Below are 6,972 nucleotides of genomic sequence, written 5' to 3' on the forward strand. Positions count from 1 at the left end.
GGTGCCTGGCCAGCCTGGGTGAGGGGCTGATGGCTGTTTGCAGCTGGTCACACCCCTTTCAGGGTGGGGGTCCCCACTGGGGTGCCTGGCCAGCCTGGGTGAGGGGCTGATGGCTGTTTGCAGCTGGTCACACCCCTTTCAGGGTGGGGGTCCCCACTGGGGTGCCTGGCCAGCCTGGGTGAGGGGCTGATGGCTGTTTGCAGCTGGTCACACCCCTTTCAGGGTGGGGGTCCCCACTGGGGTGCCTGGCCAGCCTGGGTGAGGGGCTGAGGACCGTTTTCAGGCTGGCTTGGACTGAAGCTCCCAGCCTCTCCTTTTTTTCTTTTCTTTTTTTTCTGGGATTTATTTACCTTTTATAATTGAAACTCTGTTGCTGTCACTGGTGCTCCCAGCTCTGAGGCCGCAGCTGGCTGAAAGCAGGTATCTGGGGTTTGTTTAGCTTCTATAATTGAAACTTTGTTGCTTCCGGAGCTCAGAGCTGGGCCACGGCAGGCGGGGAACCTTGGCTTCCTCCATCACTGGAGCAAGCAAACCTCCAGCTCACTTCAGCTGCGTGGCTGCTGGCCGCCATCTTTGTTGGCAGTTAATTTGCATATCCTGCTGATTAGCCAATGGGAAGTGTAGCGGAGGTATGGTTAATTACCCTTTTTGTCTTTTATTAGATAGGATACATTATGTATAACAGGATATTGTAAAAATTAAGTTATGAAATTTTTTATTAACACATTTCTTACATGCCATTATATTGGCTGGGCTGCAAAAATATTCATTGTGAGCCCCGAGTTTGACATGCTTGGTCTGTAACAACCCGTGAGATCAGCTTTTTATGTCCAATTCAAGTAAAGCTCCAGCCCCTATAATGCAGGCAAATACACATCTTTCAGGATTTCTGATTGGTGCTTATTCTCACAACATTGTGTCCAAATCCCACTTCCATCTTCTCCATGACCTTCTCAGTGATTCCCACCCATTTCCTGCTGGCAACCACCCTCCTTTCCATAGTTTTGCACCAAGCACGACAGAGGCTCCCCTAGTGCCCAAGGTTGATCACCACAGAGCCATTGAGTGAAATAAGAAGTTGTGAAAACCTGATTATTAAGGATGGATGGTTGCTGTGAGGAAGTGCCCGAAAATAAAATTAGAAAGCAGAGTGCATTTCCTTGGACTTTCAACGAGGACTGTTTTCTTGACTCCCATCCTGTCCTCCTGGAGAGCAACACTTTGTCCAACTCCACGTTGCCACTCAACTGATAACAATGCATGAGGCAGTGCTTCCCCTCAAAGACTGTTCGTAAATGACTTAGACAAAGTCACCCCCCTGGAGTTTTTGTAGCCACGTGGAGAATTAGAACGTGACCCACACGATTGAGTGAGAGGCATGGACCAAAAGGAAGTGAGCACTGGGGCAGCGTGGAGGAGGGAGGGGCCACTTCCTGTGGGGATCAGGAGTGGTGTCCTGAGGAGGAGGTGCTCCGGTGGGGACTGGGAGAGGGAGGCTCATGTGGGAGTGCCGTGGGGCAGGTGAGGGCATACAGGATGGGAGAAGCAACTGCAAAGTGCACCTTTTAGGAAAGCACAGGGAGGACTGGGGAGCTCAGGTGACTCTAAGGGCACCAAAAACCTGAAAAGCACAACTGGTCCCCCAAGGGGGTCCCTGAAGGTCCGCAGAGGAGCCTGAACGGGCCCTCCAGAATTTCAGAGATGGGCCTATGTGACCAAGCACCGCGCAGTAACCACCAGGACAAGAGGGCGAGATTCTGAGTCTAATGTGATTTAATTGTATTTAAATGTCACATCTTTGTGAAGGACACACTTCAACACATCGTCAGTGACAGCAGCTTCTTCATCTCCAATTACTATTTTTTGCAGCATTTGACTCCTGGGAAGAGACAGTTGCCTATTGGTCTTCTACCTCCAGAGCAACGAAATGGCATGCAGATTCCACCTTTCTTGTTGCAACTAGGACCACCAAGCCGAGCAAAACCTAAAATGAAAATATAAAAGGTAAGAGAGTCAGACATCAAAGCCCCATTTCAGAGAGGCCCTTGGTGTCAGCGTTCCCTGGAGTGAAACCTCGGGCGGGGGTTACGCCATCGAGGTGAGAAGAGGTGAGGCTGTGATGCTAGGATCCAGTTTTCCGACAGACTAGAACTGCTGAGGTTGGAGAGGATTCTTGCATTTCCAGAACTAGTGTGGGACAGGCTCTGAGCGGTGGCTGTGGGACAGGACAGGCGGACAAGAGTCTGTACCATTTCCGTTCCTCCAAAAGAGAGAGTCACCAGGAAGTCAAGGTGACACCGGGCCAGTGCTTTCAGGATGGGACACAGCCAGCAGGGGTCAGTGTTTACGTCTTTGTTTTCTCCATCATTTCCTCAGTGAAGTATTTGAGCTGAGATGCCTCTTCCGGTGCAAGGATTGGTTAAGGAGAACTTAATATCTAAGTAACTCACAATGTAAAATAAGGATAGTTTTAAAAAACCTCTTTCGTGCCCTAGCCAGTTTGGCTCAGTGGATAGAGTGTTGGCTTATGGACTGAAGGGTCCCAAGTTTGAATCTGTCAAGGGCACATGCCCAGTGCGGGGCGTGCAGGAGGCAGCTGATCCATGATTCTCTCTCATCATTGATGTCTCTCTCTCTCCTCCCTTCCTCTCTGAAATCAATAAAACAGGTGCAAAGAAACCTCTTTCCTAATGGTGTCTCTAATCTCCGAGAACTCTCTGCTGGTCCGGCTCTCACAGGCCCTGGCCCTCCCGGGAGGCTCCCTTCAGTCCTTCCTGCCTTCCCTCTCATCTTCCTGCTCCTCCCGCCTCCTGGCCATGTCCCCTCCACCTCCCTCCCTGGTAAGGCTTGTCTTGGAATACAGCCAAGAAGAAGACAGGTAAAACAAGAGCTTTCCAACATAATTTAAGGTCTACTCCTTGCCTCCCGCTTCTCCCTCCCTCCTCTCCTTTTGGTCTGTTTCCCTAACACGAAAGAGCAAGGACAATGCTGGCATCCAGGTTTCAGAGCCGCTGTGCATAGGCTGCCTGGCCCTGAGCCAAGAGCAGCCACGGCAGGAGTGTGTTGAAGGACCTTCGAGCTGGGAAGACAGGGTGCAGAGGTGCCCCAAACAGTGGCTCCCCAGTTGAGGCTGGGCCTTGCTATTCTCTGGGTTACCAAGGACTCCCCACTTTAGTATAAAGATCTGTATAGTGATACTCTGCACTTCTGGGCTGGAACCAAATCAATTTTTTTTAAAGAAAGAGTGGAAGGGAGGGAGGAGTGGGGAGGAGAGAGAGGAAGAAAGAGAGAGAGAGAGAGAGAAAGAGAGAGAGAGAGATCAATGTGAGAGAGACACATCGATTGGTTTCCTCCTGCACGCCCTGTCCTGGGCCAGTGATTGAGCCTGCAACCAGGGTACGTGGCCCTGCCCGGGAATTGAACCCGCAACTCTTCAGTTAAAGGACCAACGCTCTAACCACTGGGTAACTGGCTAGGGCAGTGGTCAGCAAACTGTGGCTCACGAGCCACATGCGGCTCTTTGGCCCCTTGAGTGTGGCTCTTCCTCAAAATACCATGAGCGGGTGCTCACGTACAGTGTGATTGAAACTTTGTGGCCCATGCACAGAAGTCGGTATTTTGTGGAAGAGCCACACTCAAGGGGCCAAAGAGCCGCATGTGGCTCGTGAGCCACAGTTTGCCGACCACGGGCCTAGGGCATAATTTCTTGCTTTTCTTACACGAGAAAAGCCAGCTGACCGAGGTGTCCCTGTTAGCAGCACCTGGTCCTGGAGCCCAGAGACGAGCTGGCAGTTACCCCCTTGCGGGCGCCTTCGGGAGTGCAGAGTGGCTGTGCCCTGCAGGGTCCAGCTCCGGACCTGCGTCCTCGGCGATGGGTGGGGTGCTTGCATCTCATAAGCCGTTCAGTCTCTTTGATCCAACGTGTGTGTAGAAGGAGAAGAGAGAGGAGAGGGAGACGGAGAGGGAGCGAGGGAGGGGGACACAGAGAGAGAAGTCCTGTGATGTCCGTCTGCACCCCCCTCTTACCTGGGACAGGCAACAGGAACACGAAGAGGAACGCAAGCAGGAGAAGTTGGAGCCTCATGGTGAGCCAGGAGCTGAGCCACTGACTGAGGGAGCCGCGCTTCGCTCCTTATAAAGGGCCCAGGTTGGCTGCAGCTTTGGGAACCCAGAGCAATTAAATTGTTCCTCTCGCCTGCCCTGTGCGTCACGATAAGGTCCTCGGAGCCCAGGGCACACCCATCATTTCATGCGAGTCCGGACGGGAAAACCCCAGGGGACCCGTCTTTCTATCTTTCTGGACGAGGCCAGGCTTTTCCGTGTGGGAAGTGACTTCCTGGAGCTCAACTGCCCGCCCGGGGCCTTGGAATCTGCCTGCCTGGCATTTGCTGAGCGTCTGGGGACAGTCTCAGGCCACACCAGGAACCAGACTGGTGTCACTGGGAGGGACAGGAGACGCGGGGGCCCGAGCCTCCCTGGGTGCCCATGGAGGGTGACATTCAAGGGGAAGCTCCTACAGCTTAGCATTGCCCTTGTGGCGGGTGAGGGGCAGGTAGGTCCTGTGTCTCTTCTTCAGAGAAAGGAAGGGGGATGCAATAGGGACAGACCCAGCTCCTCAGTCTCCGTGTCACAAAGCAAGGACGGCCTTGGGGTCACTCGGACACCCAGGCCACATCCAGCTCTCCCTGCATCAGTGCCTGAGAGCCCATGGTTTGTGCTCTTCTCAGACCCATCAGAGCTGAGCTCCCATGGCCCTGAGACTGGGGATTCTGGGGGACGCCCTGTGGGAACGGCAGCTGCCCCAGGCCCTCCCCGTCATTGGTGGGACCCTGTTCTGAAGGCACCCAGGACCCCAGGCTCTGTGAGATCTCCCGCTGACTCCCACAACCTCACCCTTGCTCTGAGACCCAGCGAAGGCAATGGTGGCCCAGAGACTGGACTGAGCCCAGCGCCCCACGCTCAGGGTAGCTTTTTCAGAGGCAAAGGAAGGTGCATTCGTGATGAGCCCTTCCTCTTTAGTCCAATGATGTTCGAGAGCAATAGACATGTTTACCTACATTATAATCACCTGCAGAGAATACACTCAAGTGTTGCTTATCAATTTGGCTGGAAACACTCCCTAATCCAGGGTCTTTTTTTTTTCTATTTATGAATTTATTATTTATTTATTTATTTATTTATTTTTATCCTCACCTGAGGATATTTTTTCATTGATTATTAGAGAGTGGAAGAGACGGGAAGAGACAGAGAGAAACATCAATGTGAGAGAAACACATCGTTTGGTTGCCCCTGCACATGCCTCAACCAGGGCCCAGGCTGGGGAGGAACCTGCAACAGAGGTACTTGCCCTTGACCAGAATTGAACCCGGGACCCTTCTGTCCACAGGCAGAAGCTCTATCCACTGAGCCACACCGGCCAGGGCCAGGGTCATTTCTGATGAGTGTGGTAAGGGGACTTGGGAGGAAGGAGTAGAATCTGGCCACGCCCCTCTGTCATTTAAAGGCCTGGTCGACAGATCCTGGTGACACCTGGCAAGGAAGTGCTTCCAGAAAGCAGGGTGCCTCTGGGTGTGGGGATGGTGGTGGCCATCGCAGGGGGAGTTTCGATGACTGTGACCAAGGCGGCGGCCAGTGCTGAGGGAAGTTGCGAAGGAGTTCCCATCCAAGGCCTCGTCCCCACGAGTCACCGTGAGTCACTTTCCTGGTGGCCACTTTGTTTCCGTGTGTGGAAAGCAGATTTGCATGGAGCAGTCACTGCAATCCTGACCCTAAACTCTTCCTTCCTGGCTGGTAAGGGGACAGATGGAACAATTGAGTGTGAGAGAGATTTAGTATTAATATGTGTCTGTTGAATTAACCACTTTATCATTGGGAAAAATACCCCTGTTTATCTCTGGTAATACTCTTCATCCTAAAATCTATTTGAGGATGTAATTTAATTGTATTTAAATGTCACATCTTTGTGAAGGACACACTTCGACGCATCGTCAGTGACAGCAGCTTCTTCATCTCCAATTGCTATTTTTGTGGAATTGTCTTTCCCACTCTTGTTCTTATTTTTCTACCAATTGCTATTTTTCCAAACAATCCTTGTAGAGAGTATATGCCATCCAAAGGCAGGAGGGCCTAGCTGCGGCCAGCTCTGGTTGGAGATGGTACAGTTTTATTGTACAGGTGCTAAAACAACAACAACAAAAGAAGAAAATGGAAAAAAACCCAATAGAGTCCATTTTCTTTTCTTTAGATTAATATTTCCATAGTATGTCTGTTTCCATCCTTTCATTTTTAATCTGTCTCTTTTTGTTTGATATCTCAAATGGTTTTTTTAATAAACAATGTGCATCTGAATCTCATTTTTCTCTGAATTGACAGCCTCTCTCTTTAAGATAATGTCTAGAATCTTAGTAGCCACGTTCGTTCCATCACGTAGAGCCAAATTCCCATCAGGCATCATTTTTCTTCTGCCTGAAGAGTGTTGTTTTTTTTCAAATACTGCAGGTTTTGCTGATGAGGAATTTTCTTAGTTTTCTTTTTGTTGTTTAAAAAGTTTTACCTTATTGCCAGCCAGCATGGCTCAGTGGTTGAGCATCCACCTATGAACCAGGAGGTCACGGTTCTATTCCCAATCAGGGCACATGCCCAGGTTGCTGGCTTGATCCCCAGTGTGGGGCACGCAAGAGACAGCCAATCAGTGATTCTCTCTAATCCTTGATGTGTCTATCTCTCTCTCTCTCTACCTTCCTCTCTGAAATCAATAAAAAATATATTTTTAAAAAGTTTTACCTGCTCAGCTGGTGAGACTGTTTGCAGTTGGGAAGGGCAGAACTCCCCTGGAAAGGTAAAAAACCAGGGATCTGGGCAGGAAAGTTTGCCAGACCTCTGAGCCCAGAGGGTCAGAGGGAGACCGCGTGGCAGACAGCCGCGTCCCTTGGGACAGACACAGCCCCTGACTGGGGAAAGGAGTTCCGCGGG

General features: G+C 51.0%; 1 protein-coding gene across 2 annotated transcripts in view; it reads right to left on the bottom strand.

Moving 5' to 3' along the window:
* Positions 1-1,755: 1,755 nt before the first annotated feature.
* The window catches only part of LOC102243238 (beta-defensin 103), an 18,314-nt gene continuing 13,097 nt past the window's right edge, over positions 1,756-6,972 (bottom strand). The window contains exon 3 of one of the 2 annotated variants that reach the window (XM_005880753.2): positions 1,756-1,984. The gene's annotated coding sequence lies outside the window, so the exon portion shown is untranslated. Of the gene's footprint in view, positions 1,985-5,928; positions 6,178-6,972 lie in introns of those variants that run through there. The other variant, XM_014528790.1, reaches the window with a different exon arrangement.

This window comes from Myotis brandtii, unplaced genomic scaffold (genome assembly GCF_000412655.1).
Source record: "Myotis brandtii unplaced genomic scaffold, ASM41265v1 scaffold651, whole genome shotgun sequence".
NCBI classification, from domain to species: Eukaryota; Metazoa; Chordata; class Mammalia; order Chiroptera; family Vespertilionidae; genus Myotis; species Myotis brandtii.